At 40.5% G+C, this 14,948-nt stretch overlaps 1 protein-coding gene across 3 annotated transcripts in view; it reads right to left on the reverse strand.

Annotated features, from left to right (window-relative positions):
• Positions 1–14,948, reverse strand: part of LOC122557277 (phosphatidylinositol-binding clathrin assembly protein) — a 158,999-nt gene that overhangs the window by 121,512 nt on the left and 22,539 nt on the right. The window lies entirely within an intron of this gene.

Below are 14,948 nucleotides of genomic sequence, written 5' to 3' on the forward strand. Positions count from 1 at the left end.
CAAGAATATCAAAAGAAAAAAAACAAAAAATTTGGTTCTTCTAAGAAGTTATTCGCCTTTATCCTCCACACCCTTTGAAGTACTTTTAGGGCAACATGGTAGTGGTGGGAGGAGCTGGTCCACTCTGATCCCGACAGTGAAATGTACTGACTGCTGGTTTTTGTTGAGGGAGTGTCCGTTTCTGGGCTGTGGACTCTGCTGGTAGCATGAACTGCAGCCCCATGTGGTCCGCTGCAAGTGTTTTCTTGTTAGAAGCGTAATTTCATCAAGAGGATACGAAAAAAAAAACACAGATTAAGGTTTTACTAATACTGGTGTCAAAAATGAAGTTTCAATGCAATTTATGCCATGCTGAGTGTTTGATATTTAAATATTTCAGCTTGTTAAAATACTGGTTCAGAAAATCCTTAAGTGACTATTTTGCCTTGGTTGAATCAGGATCTCAATGCAACGTGCTTTGTGGGCTATGCAATAGGGCAGATTGTTTTCACACAAATTGTACAGCATTAGGTCTTTTTTAAAAGAATCATGTATCCTTAAAACAAATTCTTTGAGGGTATTGAGCCAGATGTTTGAAATTCTACAATGCCCGTTTCAAACAAAATTTTGTGTCGTGGTCATGCTTTAGCCACACGATGAGGGAATGTGATATGAAAGAGTTACTAGATGTCGGTGTGCACACTGAGTTGGAAGGTTAGTTTTCAGAAGTTTTGTCACCATACTAGGTAACATCAATGAGCCACTGGATGAAGCACTGGTGGCATGGCCTGCTTTCTATTTGTGTTTAGGTTTCCTTGGGTTGGTGATGTCATTTCCTGAGGTGTCATCATTTCCTGTTCTTTCTCAGAGTGGTAAATGGGATCCAAGTCAGTGTGTTTGTTGATAGAGTTCCAGTTGGAATACCATGCTTCTAGGAATTCTTGTGTCTGTTTGGCTTGACCTAGGATACAGGTGTTCTCCCAAAGTGCTGCTCTTCCTCATCTGTATGTAAGGATACTAGTGAGTGGGTCATGTCTTTTTGTGGCTAGTTGAGGTTCATGTAACCTGGTGGCTAGTTTTCTGCCCGTCTGTCCATATCTTCACAAAACTCTAGTTAGAGTTAATTTACTTTGCTGACCTGCAAGAAATGGAATGCCCTGGGGGTGGGGGTGTCTGTCTTATAGGTGACATGTGGGATGTTTACATTCCCATCCCTTGCCAATCAGGGATGATTTACATTGTCATCACCACCTATTCAAAATCAATAAAAACCTCAGGAAAAGAGAACTTTACATAAGTTACCTATTATTTCTTCAGATTTCTAAACCATCTCCTTTGCATATCTATCACCATCCAAGACTTTTGCAAACTAAGGTGAAGCCCAAAAGAGTTTTCCTGAACTAAAGATTTCACCTAAAAAGTTAAAAACAAACCTAGACCTTCAAAACTGAAACCATCATGGCCACAGAAATACCTGTAAGTAAATTATTAAACCTTTCAGGCAGAACAAAACCATTTAGGCCACTAGCTCAAATCCAAATTTTCAAATAAATGATATCAAAATATGGATAACACACACACCCCCATTACATCACAGGACAGACCCTTGGCTTAAGTAGAGGCAGTAGTTATTTTTTTTCTGGTTACAAGGAGTTCAGAAAAGATAGGAAAAGGAACCAAAAAAACCTGATTGTATCTCTGTTAAGGACAGCTTTGCAGTACTGGAGAAAAAAAAAATGTATCAGTGTTCAAGGACAGAAACAATCTGTCCAGAGCCAAGGAAAAAGGGTGCAATTACATAGACGTCCAGCTACAGGGAATGATGCAGGGGATGAGATCTGCAAGGAAATTATGGAGGAGATACAAACAGCATAGAGTAGTTATAACAGCGAACTTCAATTGCACAATAGAACTAGTCGTAGTATAAAGGAGCAGGGAGAGACAAGTGATCTTATATGGTGTTGAGGAAAACTTCCAACAGCAGTATGTGCCCAGTCCAAGAAGAAAGGAGGCACTGTTAGACTTGGTTACTGGAAAGGAGGTGTGCCAAATAGATCACATGACAATCGTAGCAAACAGCAGAGGAACATTAGGAGGACAGTATTCATAATGCTTATGATAAGTCAGAAGGCACCAGGTTCTAATCCAACAGCTTTATTTGCAATCACAAGCTTTCAGGGCATTGCTCCTTTATCAGGTGAAGTCACCTTTGCCTGATAAAGGAGCAAACTCCAAAAGCTTGCGATTTCAAATAAACCTGTTGGACTAGAACCTGGTGCCATGTGACTTCTGACTTTGTCCACCCCAGTGGAACACCAGCATCTCCACGTCAATGGTTAGGATGACCGTAGATAGTAGTACACAGGTCAATCCAGAGTAAGAATAATTAACTAGCAGAGCGTGAATCTCTAATGGGAGAAGAATACAACTGGGTCATATCAAGTAGAACCAAGATTGGAAGGAAAAACAATGGACTATCTTCAAAAGAAATGGTGGTTTTGGCACAGTCAAGGCCTATGACCTTATAAAAAAGGGAAAGATAGGACAACAAATCCAGAGATCGTTGGATGGCAAAGGAGATATTAAATACAAATTAAGAAAGTAGGAATTTTTTTTTTTTTAAAAAAAGCAATCATTACCCACCCCTAACTGCCAAAGGGCAGTTTAAGAGTCAACCACATTGCCTGGAGTCACACACAGGCCAGACCATGTAAGGATGGCAGTTTCCTTCTCTAAAATTATATTAGTGAACATTAGTGACAGGTAGCAGGCAAGAACCTAACTGAATACAGAAGATTCAGAAGGGAGGTTAAAAAGCAAATATGAAACACAAAGAGGAATTATATATAAAAAAAGGACTGGCAGCTAACAGAGGAAAATCCCAAACCTTCTTTGAGCACCTCAACAGTAACAGGATGATATTGGGCTAACTCGGGACCAAAAAGGAGATTTACGCTCGGCAGCATGTGGCATGGCTGGGGTATTAAATGAATACTTTGCATCTGTCTTTATCACCAAGGCAGATGCTACTCTGGCCATGACAACAGAGAAAAAAACTCAGTTACTATAAGGGCTTAAAAATTGGTAAAGAAGATTGTATAAACTGTACAAGTAGAAGTAATGCATGTTTCAGCAGTGCAATTTAGCTGAAGAATTGGAGAACTGTATTTTGGAGAGTATTTACTTCTATTGCTAATAGCACAATTCCAGCAGTGATCAGTTCTGCGCATGTGACTATGTGCTCACAGAAATCTCTGCAGTTTGACATGTGCTATTGTTCTTACATTCTGTGCATGCACCAGTGCCCACATATGATGTCAGTGCCAGTCTGTGCTACCCTGCCCATGTGCCAATGTCAACTGCCAACAGAGCAGCTCAGAGGCACTGTACAGACAGCAACTTTCTTACATTTTAAAATGTATTGTTAAATTTTTGTTTCATTAATAAAGGATTTCAACCTTCATTCAGGCTATGCTATACTCTAACTTAGACTTCTGGGTGATTGTGGAGTGAACATGACTGACTTTTTGCCGGTCTGCCCCAAACCCCACTTTTCCCATAGGCACCATTATTTCTATTAAATGATTTAAAAAAAAATTAAGTGAGGCTGTGCTAGAATGCAACTGTGGTGTTATAGGAGAACTACCTGTACTTAAAAATTGATAAGGACCTGGGTCTAGATTAGATCCATCCAACAATACTGAAGGAAAATCAGTACAGAAATTGCAAAGTCCCTGGGAGTGTTCTTTCAAATCATCCCTGGATTCAGGGAGGACCTGGATAATTAAGCCCTTGTTGAAAAAAATAAAGATGCAAAAATTGGTCTACAATTGCAGATCTGTCAGTTTAACTTCAGTGGTGGGGAAACATTGAGAAACAATAATTTGAGATAAATGAATAGTCACATGGAAAAATGCAGATTAATTTAGAAGAATCAGCATGATTTAAAGGGAGAAATTGTGTCTACCTTCATTCAGGCTGTGGTCTTTGTATTAAACTTCTGGGTGATTTCAGTGATCGTGATGGAATTATTTTGTTAGTCTATTCTTAACCCGACTTTTCCCATAGGCCCGTTCTATCTATTAAACGATTTTCTATTAAGAGACATTTGTAGGAGAAAAACCTGTACTTAAAGTTGATAAGGCACTGGGACTGGATTGGAGCCATCCAACAATACTGATGGAAAATCAGTACAGAAATTAGAACCTTTGCTTATCCCAAATTATATAAATGACCTAGATGGTGTAATGGAAGTAGGTGACAGTTTCAAAGTCTGCAATGGGACAAAGCTCAGGAGAATTGTAAACTGATAGAAGGACAGTGTAAAGTTTCAAGAGGACATTGACACTGGGAGTAGGCAGATGAATTTTAATGCAGAGAAGTGGGAGGTGAAGCATTTTGGTATAAAAGGACATGAGGAGACAGCATAAAAAAGGGTACTTAGAGGGTATGCAGGAGCACTGGGACCATGGGTGCATACGTGCATTAGTCGTTAAAGTCAGAACAGGTTGAGAAAGCCATTAAGCATAAAGTACTTAGCTTCATTTGCAGGGACACAGTACAAAGCAGAGAGGTTAAGATGAATTTGCTTGGAAGTTTGGTGGAAGCAGTTTCAGTTGAGGCATTTTAAGAGGGTAGTAGACAATTTAAACAGAAAACTGCGTGCAGGGTTACCGGGAAAAGAAAGGAGATAGGCACTGTTAAAACAGGTCAGTGTAGATAGGATACAACAGAATAGAGTCTTCTGCATTATAGCAATTGTGATTGTGATTGTGAAACCGTATGCAGTAATGTTAAAAACAGCAAGTGCTGAAAACGTTCAGCAATTTAGCTGCCAATGTGAGGAGCAAAACAAACACTGAGTTGAATATGACAGAGTCAAATTCAGTCTAGACTCAAATGGTAACTGCTGCTTTCCACAGATGTTGCTAGACCTGCTGACTTTTACAGCACTGGTTTTATTTCAAATTTCCAGCAGTATTTTGTATTGTCACAATATTACAAGTGTACAACAGAAGCAATTTTTTCTTCTAGTACTCTAGTCTTTATGTAATAAAGCCCAACATGCCATTTGCATTTCGAATTGGTCCAGATGTATATTAGTTTTCTATACTTTTCTATACGAACCAGGCCACTGGGTAACGAACCAGGCCAGGTGTTAGAATTAGGAGGTAGGTGAGCACTTTGGGGAGAGTGACCATAATTCGGTGATTTTTACTCTCGTGATGGAGAGGGATAAGTGTGTACTAACAGGGCAAGAGTTATAGCTGGGGTCAGGGAAATTATGATGCGGTGAGGCATGACTTAGGATGTGTGGCTTGGAAAAGTAGACTCCAAGGCAAGAGTGTAAATGATATGTGGAGCTTGTTCAAGGAGCAACTATTGTGTCCCCTTGATAATTATGTACCTGTCAGGCAGGGAGGAAAGGGTCGTGCGAGGGAGCCGTGGTTTAATAAGGAATTGGAATCCCTTGTTAAATGGAAGAGGGCGGCCTATCTCAAGATGAGACGTGAAGGTTCAATTGGGGCGATTGAGAGTTATAGGGTAGCCAGGAAGGACCTGAAGGAGAGAGCTAAGAGCAGCAAGGAGGGGACATGAAAGGTCCTTAGTCGGTAGGATTAGGGAAAACCCTAAGGCTTTCTATAGGTATGTTAGGAATAAAAGAATGACTAGGGTAGGAATAGGTCCAGTCAAGGATAGTAGTGGGAAGTTGCGTGTGGAGGCGGAAGAGATTGGGGAGACACTGAATGAATACTTTTCTTCAGTATTTACTCAGGAACAGGGCATTGTCGTCGATGTGAATACTGAGTCACAAATAAGTAGAATGGATGGCTTTGAGGTATGTAGAGAAGAGGTGTTGGAAATCCTGGAAAAGGTGAAAATAGATAAGTCCCCTGGGCCTGATGGCATTTATCCTAGGATTCTCTGGGAAGCAAGGGAGGAGATTGCAGAGCCATTGGCCTTGATTTTTATGTCCTCTTTGTCTACTGGAGTAGTGCCAGAAGACTGGAGGATAGCAAATGTGGTTCCCTTGTTCAAAAAGGGGAGTAGGGATAACCCTAGTAACTATAGGCCGGTGAGTCTCACTTCTGTTGTGGGCAAAGTCTTAGAGAGAATTGTAAGGGATAGGATTTATGCACATCTGGATAGGAATAATGTGATCAAGGATAGTCAGCATGGTTTTGTGAAGGGCAGGTCGTGCCTCACAAACCTTATTGAATTCTTTGAAAAGGTGACGAAGGAGGTTGATGAGGGGAAAGCGGTAGATGTGGTATATATGGATTTTAGTAAGGCGTTTGATAAGGTTCCCCATGGTAGGCTACTGCAGAAAATACGGAGATATGGCATTGAGGGTGAGTTGGAGGTTTGGATTAGGAATTGGCTGGATGGAAGAAGACAGAGGGTAGTAGTTGATGGCAAATGTTCATCTTGGAGTGCCGTCACTAGCGGTGTTCCGCAAGGATCTGTTTTGGGACCATTGCTGTTTGTCATTTTTATAAATGACTTGGAAGAGGGGTTAGAAGGTTGGGTGAGCAAGTTTGCGGATGATACGAAAGTCGGAGGAGTTGTTGACAGTGAGGAAGGATGTGGCAGGTTACAGCAGGATATAGAGAAGCTGCAGAGCTGGGCAGAAAGGTGGCAAATGGAATTCAATGTAGCTAAGTGTGAGGTGATTCACTTTGGGAAGAATAACAAAAAGATGGGGTACTGGGCTAATGGTCGGATACTTGGTAGTGTGGATGAGCAGAGGGATCTTGGTGTCCATGTACACAGATCTCTGAAAGTTGCCACCCAGGTAAATAGTGCGGTGAGGAAGGCATATGGCGTACTGGCTTTTATTGGTAGAGGAATTGAGTTCCGGAGTCCTGAGGTCATGATGCAGTTGTATAAGACTCTGGTGCGGCCGCATCTGGAATATTGTGTGCAGTTTTGGTCGCCATACTATAGGAAGGATGTGGAGGTACTGGAACGGGTGCAGAAGAGGTTTACCAGGATGTTGCCTGGTATGGAAGGAAGATCGTATGAGGAAAGACTGAGACACTTGGGGCTGTTTTCATTAGAGAAAAGAAGGTTTAGGGGTGACTTGATTGAGGTGTACAAGATGATCAGGGGGTTAGATAGGGTTGACAGTGTGAACCTTTTCCCGCATATGGAGTCAGCTATTACAAGGGGGCATAGCTTTAAATTAAGGGGGGGTAGATATAGGACTGAAGTTAGGGGTAGGTTCTTCACTCAGCGAGTCGTAAGTTCATGGAATGCCCTGCCAGTAGCAGTGGTGGACTCTCCCTCTTTATGGGCATTTAAGCGGGCATTGGATAGGTATATGGAGGATAGTGGGTTAGTATAGGTTAGGTGGGCTTGGATCGGCGCAACATAGAGGGCCAAAGGGCCTGTACTGTGCTGTATTCTTCTATGTTCTATGTTCTAAATACACCCAAATCTTTAAATATCAGTTAGAGGTAGAGTCGCTTTTCCTTGTTGCCCACTCATTTAAAACTGCTTGAATCTCACATAACTTTGTATATTCAGCAACCTTAGATCCATTACTCTTGGTCTCTTCACCTAAATTAACAAATAGTACATAGCTCAGGATTTAAACCAGTATCCCCAGAGCACTCAAAAGCAAAATATTGAAGATGCTGGAAATCTGAAAATTAAAAAAAAAAGTGTGCTGGAGAAGCTCAGCAGGTCTGGCAGCATTTCTGAAGAGAAACAGTTAACATTTTGAGTCCAGTATGGCTCTTAATGGAGTAACCATAAATATATCACCGCATTTAGAGCAATACTTGGCACAAAGTAATCATAAGCGTTATAGGAATTGAAATGTTTAACAAGAGCTGAATTTCTGAAACAGTCTCTTTTTCTTCCCCCATCCCCAGCCCAGTTTTGGATAACCAGCAATGACATTACCACTACACCACCATGATAGAGATGTATAAAATTATGGGAGGGATGTAGGTAGGGTAGACAGGAAGAAACTTTTCCCCTTGATCAAGGGTAAAATGACCATTGGTCATAGGGTTAAAAGATAAGGGGCTGAAGATTTAAAAGATCGGATGAAAGAAAGACTTTTTCCACCCAGAGGATGGTGGGAATCTGGGACTCTACCTGGAAGGATGGAGGTAGAAATCCTAATAACATTTGCAAAGTATTTAGATATGCACACCCAATGCTGAAGCATACAAGGCTATGGACTAATTAGTTGGTTGCTGTTGACTGACAGACTATGGACCAAAAAAAGGTCATTTTCTATGTAGAGTCTCCAAGATCTATGACCACCTTCCCTTATGAAGGCCAATGTTTTCTGTCAAGATGTAGAATGAGCAATTAGTACAGGAAGTGATTTCCTAGTGTAAACAGCAGCCTGGATGGATGGGAAGAAAAGAATGCCCATTGGAGAGAGGGAAAAAAGTAACAAAAATCACCAGTTAAAGTGGGACTTCACTGGTGCAATGATCCTTTTGTTGGTTTTCTAACTTGAATCAGGAGGGCCATAAATTCTACCATTGTCAGAATTACTCCAACTGTTAGCAGCTGCAGTACAAATAGTGAAGTGAATGCAGCAAATAAACACTGACTTCATGGCAGTCTGTACGATGTTTGAATTTCTGGGATGTTGCCCCCCACCCCCCACAGTGACCTACAGTGTGTTGAAGTGAGCTCATTTCTTAATTTATGTTTTCCACATGAAAGTTTACTGTTCCAATCTCCAATAGGAAGTTTGTCTCAGGGCAGTGCAAATGATCCAGCTAGTCAGCGTGGGATCCCAATTTCAGGGCTACAGGTACTAAAATTATGCATCGGGGAGGTCCACAGACAATGGTCATGTGGAGACACTGGAGATTGTATTTTCACATGAAAAGTTCACTAGAGAGAAATGAACTCATTCTAGCAGGTCATTGATGTAGAGCACTTAAAAAAAAAACACCCCGGAAATTATACAAAAAGTGAACCATCAAATGCTTTTCCCCTATCCCCAGGCTGACTTAATGTTCCCTCTGCTTCCGAAAACAGGAAATTCAGCAATTGCGTAGTTACTTCCTTCAACCCACCCAAGCCAGGTCTTTTTGTAAGTTCATAAGCTCACTAAAGTACTGTACAAAACAACTTTATGTAATGTAAACATGTGCTGTAAAATAATTTCTTCCAAAGTATAGTTCATCTGTCTCCTACTTCTGCAATTTAACTTAAATTGCATAGATGCAACCCTTCTACCAATTCTTTTTTTTTAAAATATGCTGTTTACATTCTAATGACCATTTCTCAGATACCTTGTTTATGGGTTTAAAAAAAGGTCCAAAATGTTTCTAGTCATGCCTCGTTAACAGTTGTTTCTCTTAGCAGGGCGTCTAGCACCCATATGACATAGCACCCAAAATTACATAAAGTATTTAAACTGCAGTCTGACCAGAATACTACACAATTTACATGTGGATTTGTGCAACCAGTATCATTTTTAAAAAAAAAGAGTCAGGATTAATATTGCAGCAATTCAAATGCAATCATAGCACTTTGTGATTGGAATTTTCTTTTACCGATCTCAAAAAAAAAAGAGTATAATTAAAGGAACAGTCCTGATGACTGAGCCACGTTAAGTTAATTCAGGACATGTCAGGAACTGAATCAGACTTGTGATACACATATCTTTTGAAATAAGGTTGCAACCGCCCCAAACAAAAACCACCTAAAACTTGCACATCCTTGGACTGGGGAGGATACACAGCACTGCTGAAACTTTATTGCTGGAACAGCACAGCAGGTCAGGCAGCATCTAGGGAACAGAAGATTCGACGTTTCGGGCACATGCCCTTCTTCACGTCGAATCTTCTGTTCCCTAGATGCTGCCTGACCTGCTGTGCTGTTCCAGCAATAAAGTTTCAGCTTTGATCTCCAGCGTCTGCAGACCTCACTTTCTCCTCGAGGATACACAGCACCAAGAGGAGCTGCTCACATACACAGGAAGAACGTGGAAATTTCACATAGTTGCCAGAGAGTGGAATTCAACCTGGGTCCCTGATGCTACAAGGTGGTGTTGCCTTTAGGTTAAAATCAGTGGTTTTCAAACTGGAGAATGGTTAGCATCCATGATATTAATTTGTTATATACAGATAAGATTAGATTAGATTCCCTAAAGTGTGGAAACAGGCCCTTAGGTCCAACCAGTCCACACCGAAGAGTTAACCCACCCAGTCCCATTTCCCTCTGACTAAGACAATTTGGCATGGCCAATTCACCTGACCTTTATCTTTGGACTGTGGGAGAAAGCTGGAGCACCCGGAGGAAACCCACGCAGACACGGGGAAAATGTGCAAACTCCATACAGACTGAGGCTGGAATTGAACCTGGGACCCTGGTGCTGAGAGACAGCAGTGCTAACGACTGTGCCACTGTGCCGCCCTGATCAAATCTAACAAAGGACTTGAACTTTGTTAGTCAAGAACTAACAAGTTCTAACACTATAGGTATTCAAAGCGCAAGGAATTTTCTCTGGTGTCTTGGCCATTTTTCCTCTTTGAGCCAATGCAGTTACGCAGTCACCTATTTCATTCTGCACAAGTGACTGTTGTGGTTGTCTACTTCCTGTTTGTAATGCAGTCATGCTAAATCGCAGTGGTTGAGAGAAGGTTCAAATACTTCACTGCTGAGCAGGGGGATGGGCTGGAAGCTCCTTGGTTGCTGCCTGAACTGCTGTGCTCTTCCAGCACCACTAATCCAGAATCTGGTTTCCAGCATCTGCAGTCATTGTTTTTACCTGGTTACAACCAGCTTTGTACTTGAGCATAAGCATGTATGATTAGAGAATACATTCATTGAGTAAATTTTCTCCTAATTTAGAGCTGAAAAAATAAACAACTAACTTGTTGAAAGTATCTTTGTACTAGCTTATGCAAAATTTACACAAGATCACCTTTTTTGACATTAATATTTACTGATAAAATGTTATTGAACCTTGGCATGGGTGTGCAATTTTGTTTTGGGGCAGAACTACAATATAAAAGCCAGAAAGGTTTCTTACTAGCAAGGGTTGAGATGTTTGACGAGATTTAGATTAGATTACATTATATTACAGTGTGGAAACTGGCCCTTTAGCCCAACAAGACCACACTGAAGCGCAACCCACCCATACCCCTACATTTACCCCTTACCCAACACTACGGGCAATTTAGCATGGCCAATTCACCTAGCCTGCACATCTTTGGACTGTGGGAGGAAACCGGAGCACCCGGAGGAAACCCACGCAGACACGGGGAGAACGTGCAAACTCCACACAGTCAGTCGCCTGAGGCGGGAATTGAACCCGGGTCTCTGGCGCTGTGAGGCACCACCGTGCCGCCCACTAAGTGGCACACTAACTTGATGATAAGTTTGTAAAGCGAGGGGAGAAGATTTTAATGCACATATTGCTACACAGTGGGATGTCATTTGCTGAAGCACACAAAAGTGCTAAAAACTGATGCAGTCATTTTTGTTGCTAAAAATGTCTTTGTTCATGTTTTTCTTTGCATGGCCTTCCTTTGGGATATTTACTTGAAACTTGGGTCTCAATTTCTGAGGTAATTTTTTTTTTAAAAAACATACTGGTATAGTGATGGAACTCTGTTTTTCAGCTCTAAGAACTAACTTAGAATCTAAGAAATTGCTAACCTCTTTTTCCCCTTAAAGCCTTTAGATGGATAATGCACCAAAAACAAACCCACAAATGTTAGCTACAGTAGGACATAAGTGTAGATATCTCACCCTATTCACAAGATGCGATTGCAATTTTGTGTTAATACTTAAAGACCTTCAAATTTAGACAATACAAAGCAGCTTCCCATAGATAAAGCTCAAGCAAGTACAAAAGGGAGTATTTACCATCAACATGTTAAAAACCACTCACTTGAGAAACTCAACAAGATCCAGGTTGGGTCAGTGCACTCTGGCTGCAGCATTTATAATTTAAATGACATAACATTTTGAGGCAATTTCAAGAATACGCCCCTCACTTCTAACAAATACTATAAGACTAAAGCAGCAATATTAAGAACCTCCAGACTCCCCATTCAAGTCACATACTGGCGTGGACACAATTTCCTCTCCAGTACACTTTGGATTTGTCCAACATTATATTATTCAGAGTTTTCATCATCAGGATGCTTAACTTAAGACAGCATAAAGCTGAAAATGCCTTTGATCTAGAAGAACAATCCAAGTGCTGAAAACATTGTGGTTTTGTTATTGCAGTCACCAAAAGTCTATTTCATCTGAGAGGAAGTAAATTACAGACTTTAAAATTAGATGCCTCTGCAGGAGCAAAAATCAGGGATCACTTTCTACACAAAACAGTCAAAGTCATGAGCTCCCAAGCCATCCCCACAAGATGGGTTGTGGATACTCAAAAGCTTTCAAGACTGGACATGTATAGAACATTGATGACTAAAGACATCAAGAGATAGAAGGCAATGGTGGGGAAGAATGGAATCCAGGTCCAGGATAGTTACTACGTACTTGAACAGTACAGCAAGTTCAATTTCTTGGACTATCAAATGAGTGCCATGGCTCAATATGAACCTTGGAGTGATGGTGGGATGGGCAAGATGTTCAATTTTGACAATATCACCCATGTACTAAAGAATAGAGAGAAACAAACAATATAAACACAAAATGCTTTTTTTAAAAAAACTACTTTAACTACTGCATTGTATAAAAATTGTAACGGAGTACTTTAAACTGACAGAGCTGCATCTCCAATCAAAAACAATAACACCAGCTTGTGTTTATGTTGTCTTTAACATTCCAAGATACTTCAAAAGGAGCAAACAAGGTTTGGCACTGAGCCACATGCGAGACTCAGCCAAAATGGTATGCTTTAAGTTAGATCTAAAAAAGGAGAAAAGGTTTAGAGAGGGAATTCCAAAGCTTCAGGCTTCAGCAGCTGAAGGCACATCAAACAACTTTGATATCATGCAAGCTCTAAGGAATGCATATATCCAAGAATTGTAGGGCTGGTGGAAATTAGGGACAAGTAGATGTGATGTCATGATTTGAAAATAAGGATGAGAAATTTGAAACCGAGGTATCACTTAATTGTAAGTCAAACATAGTTCATAGAACACAGATAATGGGTGAATACGACCTTGCATTACTGGGTACTTAAGCTTCAAGCGTGGTGGAAGGTGGGAGAGTGGCAAGGAATGGGTTGTAAACCCCAGTTTAGATGCCACAAACTTAATAGCAAATGAGGTGTGACAGCAGTGGAGTCTGGTGACGATAGGGGGCAAAATTGTTTTAAGAAAGGCACAAAGTTGGCAGAGTTTTCTGGCAGGATCATCTTTGCTAGATTTGCAGTCACCAACACTTTAATACTAGTCTAACTGAAGAATCGATTACTCATAAGTAATTGGCAGAAGAGACACCTACTTATGCAATCAACTACTGCTTGTTACTCAAAAGTGAATAGGTTACACTCTTGAGATGTTATTAACAATTGGTGAGAAAGCATTGCTCTAGGAGATATATCTAGTCATTAGATTAGTGATTATAGAGATTGTAGAATACAGAACTGACAGGCTCCTCTCAAAACTGATCATTTCTCTCAATGGGCAGAGCTATTTTAAACCATCATTTCAGGCCAACTGCCTTATCTTCCTCCACCACGCAAGGCATCTATAGAAATTAAACATTCCAATCAGATGTCTCACAATGAAATTTACTTCCAAGATAATCAAGAAACTAGAAATGTTTACTATTTTGAAACAAGAACTTTAACTGGAGTAACGTATATCCAATCAAACAGATTACTGCCAAGTAAAAATAAACTGTGTATAGATTCAATCATTACATGATGCATTATTGATCCATGAGTTGCAATCTTGCATACTTTAACTACCAAATGAAAAACATTAGTTATTCAGCCTGGAACTTGCTACCCCAGAGTTTTTTTTATTGTAACTAACATGGGCTAACCCATTGAAATAGGTAATTTACTAGCAAGTATGCAAGCATTGCTGAATAAACTATCCCACACTTGGGAAAGCTTAGTACAGTATTAATTGTCATTAAGATTGGGACCATCAGGCTTAGTGCTTCTGCTATACCTCACTAGCGCAAAGTCAAATTTTCCATGATTGACCCTTGCTCAGAGCTCTAAGCCTACCGTTCTGGTTTTCCTTCCATTTTCTTAAATTATCTCCTTGCTCATCAATGAAAACCCCTTCTAATCTTGAAAGTGTGTAATTACAAAATGTCAATTTGTTTTCATATCCCATACCAGCTGATAATAGCAAACATACCATCTCCTTGGGTATGGTTCTTTCCTTTTCAAAACTGCAGTAATCACTATACCCCACACAAAAAAAAAGCCTCTCAAACTACTGTCCCATCACTGTCCTTGCTTCCCTCTCTAAAAGGACTGAAACTGTTGTTCCTGGTAATGAGACAAAGAATACTTGTAACCTAAGGATCATTACTTATTTATCTTCATTCGCTTCTAATCCAAATGTCTCTAGAAACAGAAAACAGATGGTTGGCATTGAAACTACAGCATGAAGCATGGGATTCTTTGGAAAGGACCAAAGGCCAGGAGTCCCCATGACCCCACTTTGTTATTCCTGAGTGGAGATTCTTGTAATTCCTGCCCCATTATTGGGTGCTTGAAGGCAAATTTAATTCTTTGGCGTTCTCTCTTCCTTAAATTCAACTTTTGTTCAAGCTTTATATTACCTTGTAATCTCTTAGCTTGGTATCAGTTTTCCTTATGACTCAAGGTGCCGCAGGACCCTTCAATATCGAAAGCACAATATAACTGCAAGCTGATATAGATAAAAATCAACTTTTAACTTTGTCCACCCCAGTCCAACACTGGCATCTCCAAATCAAGCTGATATATTGTAGGTTAATTAAATGCATGGCTGCCAGAAGGCAGTTCCTACCTCAGAAACGTCAGAAGTACAATGCACTTTAATGAATTAATGACTGTCTTAATTTTG

This window comes from Chiloscyllium plagiosum, unplaced genomic scaffold (genome assembly GCF_037043375.1).
Source record: "Chiloscyllium plagiosum isolate Xiang-an unplaced genomic scaffold, Cpla_swu_hap1 HiC_scaffold_11, whole genome shotgun sequence".
Classification (NCBI taxonomy): domain Eukaryota; kingdom Metazoa; phylum Chordata; class Chondrichthyes; order Orectolobiformes; family Hemiscylliidae; genus Chiloscyllium; species Chiloscyllium plagiosum.